Source organism: Podarcis pityusensis, assembly GCF_964106645.2.
Source record: "Podarcis pityusensis genome assembly, chromosome: 10".
Classification (NCBI taxonomy): domain Eukaryota; kingdom Metazoa; phylum Chordata; class Lepidosauria; order Squamata; family Lacertidae; genus Podarcis; species Podarcis pityusensis.
Window position 1 is genome coordinate 50,009,305 of NC_138035.1, and position 18,181 is coordinate 50,027,485.

General features: G+C 42.4%; 1 long non-coding RNA gene across 1 annotated transcript; it reads left to right on the plus strand.

Moving 5' to 3' along the window:
* The first annotated feature begins 12,301 nt into the window (after nt 1-12,301).
* On the plus strand, nt 12,302-14,658 carry LOC308486094. The gene is made up of 3 exons (XR_013990946.1): nt 12,302-12,387; nt 13,287-13,399; nt 14,282-14,658. It is a non-coding gene; the product is annotated as an uncharacterized lncRNA (long non-coding RNA).
* The last annotated feature ends 3,523 nt before the right edge of the window (nt 14,659-18,181 follow it).

Sequence of the window (18,181 nt, forward strand, 5' to 3'; positions counted from 1 at the left end):
AATACCGTATTCACCTACTGCGTACTAGAAAATACCAATCCTTTCCAATTCATTTTGTTACAATGATATCATGTAAAACTGCAACTAAAATGGTGTATAATCGTCCCAGTGGGGGTCTGTTAGTGATAGATTGTAAAAGCGATGTGAAGAGCAGAATGTCCCAAATCTTGGTTTGTGAGTAAACCTTATAGGTACTGGCTACTATCCCAGAAACAGGCATGCTTAAATCCCACGGAAATCAACAGAAGTTATGTGCAGGTATCACATTGCAGCCTTATGCTCTCATTCCTTCATCCATTCATGCATCTTTAACCAGCCTGACTTAATGAGACTAGGCATGTGTAACTCTGCCTTGTGGTGTGATCTAGAGCTGTTTTATTTTGTTTTGCGGTTTTGTTTTGGTTTTTTGTACATATCTCCAGATTACACTTCAGAGACACTTTGATCTTCAAAAATTATACAATGGCAAAGACTCTGCCAACTTGTGTTTGTGCGGAATATAAGGTCAGGGTTCGATGAGATTAAGAATACTGTACAGAGCACCCAATTCTTTGCTATGTTAGGGAGCCCACTTTGACAGTAGGCAAAATAAAATCCTAAACAGGTTTGCTTTTTTCGAATATATTTACCATGAGACATAATGCCATCAAATGAGAAATTGCCTAGACATAAAAACACACACCCTACAATATGCAAAAATCTTACAATCAAATACATGTTTTTATTTATTTTCATTTGTTTTATAGAGTTGTTCAACACCTTTCCAAAAACATACTTTTCCCTAAGGAAGTATTGTAAAGTTGATGCAATATTGTATTTTTGTGTCTGGTAAGGTGTAGCTTGGTCCGTCTTTGACGTACTAGAAAAAACAACCCTGTGTGTATAGTAAAAAAAGGGGTGGGAGCATTACATAACTGAATTCTTATATTACTACACTTCCTTTGCTTTCACTCAGTTATTAGGACTTTTTGTACTCAAAGCATTTACTGTACACATACTTCGCTTATGAATCATTTCCTGCAATTAAAAAAAAATTTAAAGTGGCCTGGCGTTTACAACACCATGTGCTCTGCTTTTCACACACCTTTCTCTTCCTTTTTTGAAATACATATTTCTTTAACTTAAGCACTTAACCAGTATCGGCTGCTTCCTCTTGAAAAGGGGTGTGTTTTGAGAGTTTGTATAAAATCCCCCCCAGCTGAGCACTGGTGTGAACTGGGCCATTCCATTTTATTTTAGTTTTCATGGTATGTTTGTCTGCTACAGGGTGCACACTACAAGAAAAATAACAAAGCTTCTGCTGGGTTAAAAGGCTACAACCTTATTGCAATGATTCGCTAAGAGCCTTGGGGAACAAAACAGTGTCAAAATTGCCTGCTGGGTCCAGGTGACCTGATAGCAGACCAATGTGATTGCTGAGGGGGAATATAAACACAATGATTCTCCTGCCGACCGAGCAACTGGATTCAGTGTTTTGTGTAGTAAGTTGGAGCCAGCTGATACCATGATAAAAATATTTTGATTCTTTCTTATGCTGTTCCTTGTGCCATTAGTGAAGAAAGCTGGAAACTGCTGTAAGCCAACAACTAATGTTTTATTTAGTTTTAACATAGGCCACATTCACACCATGTAAATGTACCATCTGTCAGGGATTTTTCAGCTGTGATTCTTGTGCTGTAGGAAGTTAAGCTAGGTGGCCCTTGGGGTCTCTTCCAACTCCACAATGTTATGTTTCTGTGGTCACATTCACACCATATATTTAAGGCTCTAAGAAGCCGCTCAAAACAGTCATGGCTTCCCCCGGATAATTCTGGGAGCTGCAGTTTGTTAGGAGACTCCTCTTTTCTCTAACAGAGCTACAATTCCCAGAGTTCCTTGGAAGGAGGAATGGATTGTTAAACCACTCTGGGAATCATTTCTTGGGTGAGAGGTTTCCTAATAACTCTCAGTACCCCTAACAAGGGACGCGGGTGGCGCTGTGGGTTAAACCATAGAGCCAAGGACTTGCTGATCAGAAGGTAGGTGGTTCGAATCCCCATGACAGGGTGAGCTCCCATTGTTCGGTCCGTGCTCCTGCCAACCTAGCAGTTCAAAAGCACGTCAAAGTGCAAGTAAATAGGTACCGCTCCAGCGGGAAGGTAAATGGTGTTTCCGTGCACTGCTCTGGTTCGCCAGAAGCGGCTTAGTCATGCTGGCCACATGACTCAGAAGCTGTATGCCGGCTCCCTCGGCCAATAAAGCGAGATGAGCGCCGCAACCCCAGAGTCAGTCACGACTGGACCCTTTACCTTTTTATCCCTAACAAACTACAGATTCCAGAATTCTCTGGGGGAAGCCGTGACTGCTTCAAACGGCATCACAGCAGTTTACATGTATTGTGTGAATGTGGCAGCAGAAGACCTCTATCACAATCAACCTTACATCTTTTGCTGTTTCTGCTCTGTCCAAACCCCTTCACTCCTTCCTTAATCCTTCCAGCCCAGCTCTTTCTTAGATGAGCCTTACTCTCACACTTCCTTATCAAATTGCATAGGAGCAAACTTAGGGTTGTCATATTTTGAAGAGCAAAAAAGAGGATGCATTTGCTGACTTCTACTTCTAACTATGGATCACTATGATGACTACCCATGAAAAAGAGGGCACATCCTGGAAAAAGAGGGCATATGGCAACCATAGACGATTGATCCATCTAGTTCAGTATTGTCTACACTGAGTAGCAGTGGCTCTCCAGGTTTTCAGGCAGGAAACTTTCTCAAAACAACCTAGAGATGCTGGGGATGGAATCTGGGTGCTTCTTCTGCATGTGAGACAGATGCTGTGCCACTGAACTAAAGCCCTTCCCTTTGGGTCTGCATTATGCTGCATACAACATGTTTTGCAATATTGCGCTGCTCCAACATCCCACTTGAAACTGACAGCCTCTTAACAACAAGCAAGGCAGGGGAACGAGACACTGCTCAAACTTCTAAAAGCAAACATCACTAAACAAACCATTGTTTAATACTTTGCTCATACAAAGCAATTATAGGTAGTTAAGTCCAGCAGATAAACTCTTCTGGCTGAACTTAAAATGTTGTTGTTGTTTAGTCGTTTAGTCGTGTCCAACTCTTCGTGACCCCATGGACCAGAGCACACCAGGCACTTCTGTCTTCCACTGCCTCCCGCAGTTTGGTCAGACTCATGCTGGTAGCTTCGAGAACACTGTCCAACCATCTCGTCCTCTGTCGCCCCCTTCTCCTTGTGTCCTCAGTCTTTCCCAACATCAGGGTCTTTTCCAGGAAGTCTTCTCTTCTCATGAGGTGGCCAAAGTATTGGAGCCTCAGCTTCACAATCTGTCCTTCTAGTGAGCACTCAGGGCTGATTTCCTTAAGAATGGAGAGGTTTGATCTTCTTGCAGTCCATGGAACTCCATGGACAAAGAACTTAAAATAGCTGCGTTCAAAACCCAGCTCTCCCCTGTTCCATAGCAGCAAGTTACAATATATCAGACTCATGTTCCCATCTGCAAAATAGAAACTTTAAGCAGGGTTCTGTCTATAATGTAAGTGTAGTTTTCAAGCTCAGAAACTGATATTGGATGCATCTTTATTAGAAAATTTCGTGCAAAATTCCAATGCACAATAAACTCTTAAGGTTGTCGGTGCATAACCCAATACATGTAGACAATGAGTGCACAAATATGGCAAGCTGAAAGGAACCTTTGACCATTATAAAAGCATGGAAGCAAATGAAGTGATACCAGACTGGTTAGAGGTCTACCTGCAAAGCAGGTATGACTTTACAATTAGAGTGCAGTTCACTGTGGAATTTGTCATCTATTAAACTCCATGGTTATGTAGACATGATTTTGTATATTCATTTCAGTAAATGGATAGCTAGTTAAATGAACTTGACCACTTCCTTTTCTTACACCGGACTGCAAAGTTCCCCAACACAAGAAGTGCCTTATTTTAGAAAATTAAATATAGTTTGTGGGTGATATCGAATGTCACACCATACGGCCTAGTGAGATACCACTCAAAGATTTTGTGTCTACATTATAAAGAACCAAAACCCAATTCCCCCCTGCTTCCCTCACAAGTTTATATTTATACTATTAAATGATGTCATAAAATACCAAGCTGGTTTGCTCTTTGCTTATCTGTTTACTTAAAATACTTTCTTCTGGAATATGATTTCCTTACTCTGATGAGCCAATCCAATGAAATTCAGCCCAGCCAAAATTGGGCATTAAAGATGAATGCTTAAGGTATGAACACTCATTTTTCTGCAAAACTGAATGCAATGAAATCTCCCACTCTGCATGTAATCTGCTAATTGCGATTTAGATTTTTCAATTGTACCATTTGAATATTTGTTTTTTTTAAGATATGTGTGCGTGTATGCACTCAATGTGTATGAACATGTAAAATGCCTGTGATGATATCTACTGACTTATACTGAGACTGAGCCACAGACTGATTCTAGTAAATATCCCTTTTGGAATCCAACAGTCTACCAAAATTTTGTAGAACCCTTTACTCCAGCTATCAAATGGGACAGATTACTGTGCGAAATTCCCTTGGCTGAGTCCACCCATTTCTTGTCTATATTAAGCAGTGGATCAGCCATGGAAAAACAGAGTGTAGATTTATGGGATAAGCAGTATGTTCTATGGAACATGATGTTCTGGAATAAGGACATATATAGCATGTAATCAAACAAACCTAACTGCTCTAACTACCCCCAAATTCCCACAAGACCAAAGCATGCAGGAAATGACTGGCCAATTGTGCAACAGAGTCAGTATATATCTCACTGATTGTATTTTACAGTTCTATGTTCTTACACTTTGGGCGAGTCCAAACATTTTCACTCATTACTTTCGGCAAGGTATTGACACATTTCCTTGTCTAGATCTCTATTGCCAGCCTTTGAATTTATGATATTTAATCCCCAAAGAAATAACCTCCCTGCTGTTCTCACCCGACTCCTTCCCTGTTGTTCCTCTGAGGAGCCTTCACAATGTTGTTGATTTGCATGTTCACCACAAATTTTCAGTTTTTATTTGACATCCATGCTAACCCCTCCCCTGCTATCTCCTCCCTGTCATATGGAGTAGCACTGGGTTCCCCAAACTGTGGTCCACAGACCACCAGTGATCTGCAAGCTTCATTCAGGTGGCCCGCAACAAGTCTGTAGATTTCTGGCTGAAGATGGGAGACGTCACATCCACTGTGTTAAACATTCAGATGGACTGTTAATTGTATTTTAATTGCTTTTTTTATTCCTTATATTGTCTCCTGTCTATCCTGCCAGCCTAGATAGCTCAGTTGGTTAGAGCGTGCTGTTGATGATGCCAAGGTTGCAAGTTCAATCCCCTATGGGACAGCTGCATATTCCTGCATTGCAGGGGGTTGGACTAGATGATCCTCAGGGTCCCTTCCAACGCTACATTTCTAAGTATTCTATGAAATTCAATATATAAGTGGGAAAGAAGCAATAAAACACAATTAAAAATTGGGGGTTGGACTAGGTGACTCTTGGGGTCCTTTCCAACTCTACAGTTCTCTGATTCCTACAGCGTCCAGCAAGGCACATTGCAATTGCTACAATGGGCAGAAAAACCTGGAAGTGGCCCACCACAACCCACAGCAATGTTTGAGTGATTTATGATGGGTGGTGGGTTAATATCCCCTGGACTATGAGAGACAGTGTAGACTGGTTACATACCTGGGCAAACCATGTCACCTGAAACCACCTCATGGTCTAGCCCAGGCAGAGGCAAACTCGGACCTCCAGATGTTTTGAGACTACAATTCCCATCATCCCTGACCACTGGTCCTGTTAGCTAGGGATGATGGGAGTTGTAGTCCCAAAACATCTGGAGGTCCGAGTTTGCCTATGCCTGGTCTAGCCTGCAAAGAAAGGTGCTCTGCATGTAAGAAAAGCATAAACATAGGAAGCAGTCCTAAGATACCCCCAGTGTAAACACATAAATAACAGTTGTGCAAATAGATATATTTTTTCCTGTTACATAATCTCTTTTTAACCTCATGTGCAGGTCATGACCTTATCACCCCTGCATACTATTGATAATGACTGGAAGTAGCATAGAGCTCAGTATCCCTGACACACAGCTTTCCCCTAACAGCCTCCATGGTCTTTCTAGATAGAATCTCCACAAAGTCTGAACTATACAGCTTTAAAAGGTGATGTTCAAACACTACACAAACTCTACAGTAGTCCAATGCTCTTCATACATTGGAGATGCTTTCTGTACCAGCACATCAAAGGATCAATATTCCCACTGTTATTTCTGCAGAGTATATCAGCATTAACATCCATATGATTCTGTTCTTCTGTAAAAAATATTATTTATGTTAGTACATTTCTCTTCGACTATTCCTCTGCTCTTTCCTCTAACATAACCCATTGTGCATTTTATTTTATTTTTAATTGCTATCTCAAACCCTTAAAAACTAAAAATAGAAATAAATAATCCCTACACTAAAGAGGTTTAATAGGTGGGGAAAGGATGTATATAAAAGGGAGATCATTCATTTAATAACAAGGTGAATCACAAGCACTTTATAAAGTTATAATGTTATTTTGTTTATGTTTTGTTTATGTTTTGTTTGATATACTTGATCAGGAAATCTACCTGCTGCTGGATAGCTCAATCAGTTGCTGGATAGCTCTGTCAGCAGAGCATGACACTCTTAATGAGATTCTTAATCTCAGGGTTGTGGGTTCAAGCCCCATGTTGGGCAAAAAATTCCTGCATTGCAGAGTGTTAGACTAGATGACCTTTGTGGTCCCTTCCAACTCTACAACTCTATCTACCCACTGCTGTAGAATATTCACTCTTTCTCCTATTAAGGAGTATTATCTATGAAAACAATCCTTCCTGATGATCTCAAGAGGGAAATGGGGGGTTATGTTCCTTATACTGCCCTGTAAATCCTCAGTATAAATTACATGCTGGCATCATAAACCAGAAAATTATCAGACAGGTATAATAATAATAATAATAATAATAATAATAATAATAATAATAATTTATTATTTATACCCCACCCATCTGGCTGGGCCTCCCCAGCCACTCTGGGTGGCTTCCAACAAAATATTAAAATACAGTAATCATTAAACATTAAAAGCTTCCCTAAACAGGGCTGCCTTCAGATGTCTTCTAAAAGTCTGGTAGTTGTTGTTCTCTTTGACATCTGGTGGGAGGGCGTTCCACAGGGCGGGTGCCACTACCGAGAAGGCCCTCTGCCTGGTTCCCTGTATATAACAGCAGGCAATTTTGCTAGGGTGGAACAACTAATCTGAATAGCATGTGAGTGAGAAGAGAACTAAACTACACATTACAGTATTTAAACGTACAGAATAATTGCAAACTATTTCTTTTTTGTGCATACATGAATGTGACTATTCAAAGGTATTATATCATTAACATAGCCTTGTGTCTTCATATTCTTTTGCAGTTTCATTTTTGTTTATCTTACTTATAATGCTCAACCAAAGAACGATGTCATGTCAGCTTGCTTCTCTCATGTTCAGTGCAGTCGATATATTTTTTTTGCTGAGTAATACTGTGGGTGGAGCACAACTTAACGAGGACAAAGCATGACACAGCAACTGTAGAAATAGTTAGAAGTACAGTAGTATAAACAGGAAAAGAGGCCAGTCAACCTTTATTATATCCATGCTCCCGTTGTAAAACGAAGTTAGGTCTTGTATAGCCAAAATAAATAATTAACTGAAAAAACAGAAGAAGGCTTCCAGCTTCATCACAGTGACATAGCTAAATCTCTTAACTGGCACTGAAGTCAAGGTGACTGTTTTAAGTATGCTGGGGGAGCAGAGGTTAGAGAAATCCTGTTTGCATAACTGGGAGTCTGTTGTGCAAGCAGAAAGCCACAACTGGATATCACGCTATATATCAACAGTTCCCAAACAGCAGTGGTCCACAAGCTTCATTCAGGTGGTCCATAGCTTGTGCTCATTGATCACTGATTTTTAATTGTATTTTTATTGCTTTGTTTATTTCTCCTGCCATCGCATTACAATATGAATTCTGTGAAATGCAGGTTGCAATGCAATAAAATACAATACACAAGAAATAAAAGGAACAATGAGAATAAGAATTAAAATCATACTGTGACTAGCACAGCATGTTATAATTGCTACAACTGGCAGAAAAATCGTTAAGTGGTTCGCCAAAATCATCAGGAATTTTCAAGTGGTCTGGGCTGAGAGGGAGTTTGGGAACCACTGCTTTATATTTTACTGTTGCAGCAGGTAAAATATGTAACATGTCTGCTCAGTAAACCCCACTGAGTTGAACTGGGCTTACTCCCAAGCAGGATTGCAGTGCAAAAAAACAAAACAAAAAAAAACCAGAAACCTATTTACTAGGACCATTATTTCTCCATAAACATTGGGTAATATGAAACTAAATTTTACAGAGCATACCCACTGAAATAAATGAATATGACTAAGTTAGGTCCATGAAATATAGTAAAAGGTAAAAGGTAAAGGACCCCTTCTATTTGCCAGGAGGTGATGGGACCAGTGGCCATGATCTTAGTTTTTTTGATGTTGAGATTCAGACCATGCTTTGTGCTCTCCTCTTTCACCCTCATTAAAAGGTTCTTTCATTCCTCCTCACTTTCTGCCATCAAGGTTGTGTCATCTGCATACCTGAGGTTGCTGATATTTCTTCCAGCAATCTTAATGCCGACAAAGTTATAGTTAAAGCTATGGTTTAGTTAAAGCTATGGTTTTCCCAGTAGTCATGTATGGAAGTGAGAGCTGGACCATAAAGAAGGCTGATCGCCGAAGAATTGATGCTTTTGAATTATGGTGTTGGAGGAGACTCTTGAGAGTCCCATGGACTGCAAGAAGATCAAACCTATCCATTCTTAAGGAAATCAGCCCTGAGTGCTCATTGGAAGGACAGATCCTGAAGCTGAGGCTCCAATACCACATCATGAGAATAGAAGACTCTCTGGAAAAGACCCTAATGTTGGGAAAGATTGAGGGCACAAGGAGAAGGGGACGATAGAAGACGAGATAGTTGGACAGTGTTCTCGAAGCTACCAACGTGAGTTTGACCAAACTGTGGGAGGCAGTGGAAGACAGGAGTGCCTGGCGTGCTCTGGTTCATGGGGTCACGAAGAGTTGGACACGACTAAGCGACTAAACAACAACAACAACAAAGGACCCCTGGATGGTTAAAGTCCAGTCAAAGGCAACTATGGGATTGTGGCACCCATCTTGCTTTCAGGCCGAGGGAGCCAGCATTTGCCCACAAACAGCTTTCTGGATCATGTGGCCAGCGTGAGTGAACTGCTTCTGGCGCAACGGAACACTGTGATGGACACCAGAGTGCATGGAAACGACGTTTACCTTCCCGTCACAGCGATACCTGTTTATCTACTTTCACTGGCATGCTTTCGAACTGCTAGTTTGGCAGGAGCTGGGACAGAGCAACAGGAGCTCACCGCATCACAGGGATTTAAACTGCCGACCTTCTGATTGGCAAGCCCAAGAGGCTCAGTGGTTTGGACCACAGCGCCACCTGCATCCCCATGAAATACAGTATGTCCACTCTGAGTAGAATTTAGTTGACTACCACCCAAGACCCGTGAAAGGTTCTCTGTTTCATCCAATTCACAGGCAAATACTTAGCTCCCACACTACCCAAACGGCACTACTAGGCTCACTCAGTTCCATTTACAGTTCAATTGAATTGAAATTTACCAGTATACTTGCAAGTATACTGGTAAGTTCCAGTGCATCCGCTTGCAAGTTTCTGAGAAGCAAAATAAGGGCATGTTGAAAACAGCAGGCCACAGGCATTTATATCCCAGATGCATCCTTCCAGAGGATAGGACCTTTCTCCAAAAAGGCACCATTTATACTTAATTATTCTTATTACTAGTTCTATCACAGCACTCATGCATATCTAAGCAAACAGGTCAGCCTGACCAGACTTACATGAAATAAGAGTAATTTGCTCAAAATGAGAGTGCCTGGAAAAAGCAAGATTTTGGACCACAGTTAACAACAAGTTCCAAAATTAGTATTAACACCCATTAAATTTCAGTGGACCTTATTCCCAGGTAAATAGGTTCAGGACTGCAGCCTAAGATGCTAATTCGTGTATTCTGATTTGTGCAGCCAAAGTTATGAAATATAGATATGCCTTGTGTTTATTCATATTTGTTCAGCTGACTTCATGAAACATCTTTACTGTTTTATTCCCTTGTACTCATGCAAATCCTAAATATGAGACAATATACACAGCCTCTACCCTCATCCATCAATTGTGAAAAAGATCTCAGATTTCTTCATTTTTTAAAAAGGCACTGGTTAATAACAAGCTTGTCTGGAGACTTAAGCACATGTTAGGCTAATTTCATGGCTCACAGCCATGCAAGGGGATTTTAAACATTTAATCCTAGGCACAGGAGGGGCAATGTGTGTTACTGAGTGTATGGCATTTTCTTGATGGTCAACCATATAAAACTATTTCCATCTTGACCACAGCACAAAGATAAGTTTCAGCTTTTGCTCCCCAGTCACCATCCTGATGGAATATCCTCTGCCCTGCAATTAATGTCAGTAAAGAGCTCTCATTAGTCTCAATGGAATTTGCGCACACCTCTAAGATTTAATTGTTCAAATCCCCTGATGTGGCTGTGAGCCATGCGATTAATATAACATTAGTTATTTAGGTCTTCGGCTTATTTACTAATTTAAGAAATGTAATCGTCGCCGTTCGAAATAAAAGCTTCCCAAGCTCCAGAGCCCAGACTGAAGGAGATGATGAACTCTAGACAACCTAAGCCCTCTTCCCATGTTACTTGTGTGTATGCATAATTGTGTTAATGGAAGAAACGGCCAACATTTAGCCCCACCCATAATGCCATGGCTTACTGCCTGCCCCTGCCTTTGCTGTTACTTACAGTCCTTGATAATTAGGGTTGTTAATCACACTGGAAGCCTCCATATGTAAAGACACGTCAAAGTAGACATTATCTTGAACATAGTAACAGATGGTAAATATAGGGACAGGAGAAGCAGATTGTGGCGGATTATGACTGCTAGGAATTTTTTTTGGGGGGGGGGAGATTTGGAGGTGGGTAAAGAAAACACTGAAAGAGGGAAACAGGCTAATTTCTCACAAAAATAATAATGTCTGCACATTTTCATCTTGCATCTCAGGTTCTACAAATGCTAGAAACTTTTAATGAAACGTGTGCAGATGAGGAAAACCAAGATGATCAAAGGTCTAGATACCAAGCCTTATGAGGAATGGTTGAGGGAACTGGGTATGTTTAGCCTGGAAAAGAGAAGACTGAGGAGATATGATAGCCATCTTCAAATATCTCAAGGATTCACTGCCACATGGAAGAAGAAACACACTTATTTTCTCCCGCTGTGGAGGGTAGGACTCGCAATCAATGGCTTAAAATTAGAAGAAAGGAGTTTCCCACTAAACGGTAATCGTTGTTGGGCAGTGGAAAGGTCGCCCCTGAGATTTTGTAGACTCTCCTTCCTTGGAGGTTTATAAGCAGAGGCTGGATGACCATCTGTCATGGATCCTTTAGCTGAGATTCCTGCATTGCAGGGGGTTGGACTAGATGACCCTTGGGGTCCCTTCCAACTCTAGGATTCTGTGATTCTTGACACTATAAAATCTGAGGGTTATGGTTCATGGAGTGGGGAGCAATTGCCCCCTTACCCTCTCCCCCCACCTCAAGATGTCCAGGACGAGAGAAGAGGGAATCAATAGTGGGGCAGCAACTAAATTCTCAGTGATGAAACGCGCCTCGCATACAACCGCATTGTTATGCATTTCAAACATATCCTATTTCCATCACACATCATGTGTCTTCCGTATCTTGATCGGCTTCAATCCTTTTCCTACACAGGATGTGTGCAGAGAAATGCAGCTTTATTGTGGGCAAAGCCAACCCAGCGCACAAACATGCCGGAGCTCGCTTCTTCTCGCCATTGTAACATCCACTGCATTGTGTCCCGGGCTGTGTTTGCTCCGGCTTCGGCGCGGATGCTTTGAACCAACCTGCCCTGCCTGCCCCGCCCTGGGCGAAGAGAGGTGACTAAACGCCTCGTCATGTGACCGGGAGGGGCGGCGGCTACGCGCTCCGCTATCAGGGCAGCAGCAGCAGTGGAAAATTTTCAGTCTTTTCGGGGATGCGCGCGCAGCTGAGGACACGCCGCTATCACTTCTCTATCTCTAGAACATTCCCGTCAAGCGGTGACGGGGGGGGGGGGGGCGGAGATACTTCCGGAGCGGCTCCTGGAGCCATAACACAGCGGTGCCTCAAAGGGGTGGGGTTGGCGCCTTTCCAGTGAGCGCCCTTGTACTTGGTAGGGCTTACTTCCGAGTAAACCACGCCGAATAACGTGGGGAGCTGCTGAGGGCTTTCTGTTTTGGAAGCGCGCGGCATGGCTTTCCCCAGGCGAGGGAGGGCCGCTTGAAACCAATGAAGGCGCCAAAAAGAGCGAGGCGCGCGCGCCCGAGTGCGCGGTAGGGGCTGTTGCAAAGGCATCCCCCCCACACACACACACACCCCCGCCAAGCTGTGGGGAAAGACCGGCATCTCTCTCGTGCTGTGTCTCCTCCTCTCACCCACCCAAGCGGGGCTGCTTGGCGCCGTAGCTTCTGTCCCGCACTTTGCACAAAAACGGCGGGAAACAAAACCCCCTCCTTGAAATGCACAGAACGGGGTCTCCTCTGGACCGCGCAAAAAGAGCCCTTCAGGAGCAAAAACGTGTGTGCCGTGTGTCATGCGATCGATTATGCGAGGTGGGGCATTACCTGCCCCCCTCGAGTATTTTATTCAAGTTGGCACCCTTGGGGTCGGATGCCTACCCCACCCCCAATCAAGTGAAATAAATGAAGATGCTTAACTGAAAGTAAAAATTGTAGAAAGATTTCGACAAGTTTTTCTGAGCACTTGGAGTCAAAACAAAGTAATTTAAAACAACTGTTGTTGAGACATGTCCTGCTGGACAGAGCCAGGCAGAGGATGGGGACAGGTGGGTGCCCTGCTCTCCCCACAACATAAATCCCATGCTCCTACCTGTGAGACTAATCCATAAAATCCTGGCTTTCATTTGAAAATAGAAACCCCAAATGGGTTTCGAGCATTGATAGCACCTGGGATATGTGGCAAAATATACAGACGTTATTCTCATTATTTTCGAGTGGTTTCCTCCTTTCAGTGTTCTGTTGACTGTTTTGTTCTGTTGAAAAACTCCTACAGGTGGGGCGAGAGATATCTTACCAATGAAAGCCCACCACAGATGCATGGTCACGCACACCACCCCAGTTTTTCAAGATGGCTCACAGCGCGATCCTATCCATGCCTATACAGTGGTCAGTCCCATTTTCAATTACTCCCATATATATATGCCTGCAGCCTCAGTCTGCAGAGTTCCTGGAATATGCTCTCTCAGAAGTAATTCAAGGTGTGAAGAGTCAATGGGGTTCTATTGGGGTGGTGGTAAGAAGTAAATAATGACTTGTACACTGAAACATCTGAGATATCTATATGCAGGGTGAGCTGTGGAATAGAGTGCACCATGAGGTGAGAAATATAAGGGCAAGAGAGATTCAGATGGACCTGATGGTTAGCTGGTGGTATAGCATAGCATAGCATAGCAGGATGTCAAACTAGGTCTACTGAAACCCATCTTTGAATTCTACTCAGCCTTGAATATCACTGGGGGGTGTTGGACCAATCGCTCTCTCAGACTAACCTATCTCACAGAGTTGGTGTGAGAATAAAATGTAGCAAAACCCTATCTATATTGAACTTCCTGGCAGGAAAAGAGTTTACATGTAATAGATACTAGTAGCTAAGAGAACAAAAAGAAAGAGGCATCTCATATCTACAGAGGGGGGAAAACAAAAAGAGAGGGCGCCGTAAACCTTTATGTTTGTGGCACAGCATGGTTATTTGTGTTTTTAAGTAGGGTAAAGGTGGTGAACTAACTTCTAGCAATGTGCCCTTTTTGTACACATTACGTTTCTATGTATGATTGAATTCCATTTAGTTACAATGTTGGCAGAAACTCTCTGCAGGAATGTAAGTAAACTCAATATAAAAGATGTGCAAGTTGCCACAAGACTAAACCTGGTTATTAGCTGCTTCCCAAGTCCTTATTTCTATGAAAGTTTGATGCAGCTGAATTAGCTGGAACTGAAGTTTATAAGCCCCTGCATCTCAAAATAAGGCTTTGGGCTACTTTGTTTCAGGTATTACAATGACTGTGGGAATGATATCTTCCAAGATGCACAATCATTCTCTCCAATCAAAATCACTGGTTTTGTGCAGCACTTTTATGTGCAGTGATTCCGAAGAACCCTTACAGATAAGGAACTGTGCATCCCAAACTGAATTTTGGGCTGCTACAAATAATCCATCCACACCTCCAGGAGAGTGTCCTGTTCAAGAAGCCCCATTCATGTCTATCTGAATACTTCATTTTGGTGCAACACATTGTGAAGCTCCTGCCCCATGCCAGTAATCAAGATACAAATAAAGCATGCATCCATTCCTTAAAGTGTGTCCTCTATGAGGAATTTTAGCATCACATTTGACCCAACACTTTTCTTTTGCTCAATTCACTATCAAGGCCCCTGGCCCCCCGACAATTGCTTAATGAATAATGAACTGTGTATGTGTGTGTGCCAGACTAAGATTTGGGCTACAACAAAATACACACCTAGAATTCCAGGAGTGTGTCACCTTCTACATGTTGACCTAACATTGCATCCAGCCTAACACTTTGGTTGTGGTGCAAGGCAGCACCAAACTTATTGTTTCCATGCCAATAACACATTGATAGATTTTTGTATGGGGCAGTATGCTTTAGACTGAGCATCCTACAGCAAAGGAAGGCAGTGGACTGCAGCTAATGCTAGGGTGTCTCAATGAGGGCACTCTTCAATATACTATTTAGGATGGCCCGAAACGTATCCATTTTGACATAAATCGCCAATTATTGCTGTGGGCTCAGTGCACTTGATGGCATTTTGCATATAAACAAAGCACTGGTTCCTTTTTGAGACTGCTTTCATGGAAGTTTGGATTATAGAACTAAGAACGTCTAACTAATTTCAGCCTCATTAAGTGAACCTCAGAGTGATTTGAAATGTGCATCCCCGCTCTCACTCAAGTTTTCATTTGTTCTGCACAGAGCACATTTTATCCATTAAACAGTTCAAACACTACGTGTAACACCCACACATTATGGAAACATTGTCCCATTACAACTACCATTATATCAGTGAGAAATGAAATTTATTCATAGTTCAAGGGGGACTGGAATATTTTCAGCCTTGGTTGGGCTACCCCAGGGTGGGCAGAAGGTGCATATTCAATAAGGTTCAACAAGGTTTCTGACTCCCAGTTAATTTGCAATGGCAACAACAAAAAGGCACATACAAACACACTCCAAATCTGGCTGCTAGGTAATGGGAGGAAGGAACTGGGAGTGTGGTTTTTTGTGATAGGACTATGAATTCAGTTCTGGGAATAAAAACTGGGCTGAGCAAGTGCTCAGATATACCCTGGGTCCTTATTCTAAGGGGGTGTTGCCTGCCTCCACCATCCCAGCCACTATTTTGCACCTGACTCTGCTTAGAGGGCTTTGGGATTCTAGTGAAAGCAAAACAAAGTGGACCCTGCAGGACTGAAGTCTGCCTTCCCCTGAAGAAACATCTTGCATTCTGTAAATAAATGTGTCTTCCTTGTAGTTGCCAAGTAGAATTTCTCCTTCCCCAATTTGAAGATTGTTCAAAGCATTTGAAAGGGGAACTTGCACACCCCTCCACTGTGTTGAAATTTATTTTAAGACTTCCTTTTCAGACATTACAGTTCTTTCTACTTCTCCAATCCAAGCTTGGTTTGAGAGTGTGAAAAGTGAATGGCCACACAGCATACATTTCATTGGTTGTTCTCCAGTGGGTTGTGGATTCTATGTCCTGAACTGAAAGTTCCATTTTCATATTATCCAAGCATTTAGGTTGTGTGGAACTACATGTATGCCAAATCTTCATTTTTGTATCTGTTCATCATCATCTTTACTGCTGAGATTTGTCTTGGCAGAAACCAGTTTGAGAAGTCAATGAAAAACTTAGGCTGCAATCTTATACCCCTAATGTGAACTCAATGGGACTGACTTCTGAATAGGCATGCATAGGGTGGCACTTAGTGTTTCATATCCCAATAAGATGGTGTCTTCATGCTCAACATGATCCTAGGCAGTTTTTGTTGTAAAGTGACTACAGCTCCTGGAACTACATCAATTTAATACTGCTTTAATACTGAAATGGTTATAATAAGTGTTGTTTGTGTTTTTTTCTGTGGGACTCAAGTGGGACTTATTCCCATGTGAGTGAACACAGGATCACCAAATAAGGCTACCCCACCTACCTGGGAATAAACCCAATTAAATTAACCATGCTGTTACTCATCTCTTTCAATCATGCTATTATGAGCTCTAATATTTGGGAGTCAAGTCAGGACTGGTCCTGCCATTAGAAACAGTGAGACAACCCCAGCTGGCAGAAGTTGGAGGCAGCATTCTCTGACTGTTTCTCCTGAGCTTCTCAGCTATTTCCCTCTGTTGCCACATGACCACTCCTAGGTCCCCTAATCTGGCCTGCAGTCTCAGGTGTGGTGGATGCTATCCTGTCACAAGCAATTAAAATAAGATTCAAGAGCTTGTCCAGCCAGCTTTTGTACATGGAATAGGTAAGGGGCATATGTCAAGCTGCAAAATGTCTTGACTTGTCCCTGGTTCGGTTACAAATCCAAAGAGTGTTGCTCCAGGATAGCTATTTGTATTCAAGAATGAGACTAGCTTTCATGCTGTCACCAAGCACAGCTGACACTGCTGTTTACAACTGGGCAGAAACTAGGGGCACCTGCAAGAAAATGTTGAGGGGTCCAGGCAGCCAGCCATGCTTTTTTCCTCTCTGGGTTCCCCTCCTATCAATGTGGTGTCGTGTGTGTGTGTGTGTGTGTGTGCGCGCTTCTGCTAACTTTGGGGCTCCCCCAAGCCTGCTGGTCCAATTTCAGCTACATATGGAGCCGCACTCAGAGAATCTGTTCTCCATTAGCACAGGGTGTAGTCCTTGTTGTTGTTTAGTCGTTTAGCCGTGTCCAACTCTTCGTGACCCCATGGACCAGAGCACGCCAGGCACTCCTGTCTTCCACTGCCTCCCGCAGTTTGGTCAAACTCATGCTGGTAGCTTTGAGAACACTGTCCAACCATCTTGTCCTCTGCCTTCCCCTTCTCCTTGTACCCTCAATCTTTCCCAACATCAGGGTCTTTTCCAGGGAGTCTTCTCTTCTCATGAGGTGGCCAAAGTATTGGAGCCTCAGCTTCAGGATCTGTCCTTCCAGTGAGCACTCAGGGCTGATTTCCTTAAGAATGGATAGGTTTGATCTTCTTGCAGTCCATGGGACTCTCAAGAGTCTCCTCCAACACCATAATTCAAAAGCATCAATTCTTCAGAGATCAGCCTTCTTTATGGTCCAGCTCTCACTTCCATACATCACTACTGGGAAAACCGTAGTCCTAGGAATCAAAATAGTCAAGTCAGGAAGAGAACTGACACTTACTAAATTGCTCTCAAAGAGTTTCCCAAATGTACTTTTCAGCCCTCCTTCAAAAGAAAAACATGCCACTTACAGAAAGCATTGGCAGATGTCAAAGCTTCCAAACAATACAGGAGCAAAACAAAGAAATGAACTACAGCAAACTTTGGGGGGGGGGGGGACATATTCCAATATAATAGAATCACTTGTGATCTTACTACTATGCTGCCTAGATTACGTTTGTGGGAAGCACAAAGGTTACTGAAGCACGGTTGTTTGCCTCTGTTCTCAAAACCCTCTATCCCTTTCCTGAATCTTTCATTAATGGATGGGTTGGCTCAGAGGAAAATTTTAAAAATACAATATTTATTTTTGTATTTAAAAGGCTGGGGATGGGGAGCTAAAAAAAACACACACACACTAGAGCATAGAAACACACTCATGGAATGAAATTTATTTATTTATAGATATTTCTTTTATATGTTTGTGTTTATTTCTTCCTAACCCAATGCAAGGAGTTGAAAGAAAATCTTGCTTTTCCCAGGGTG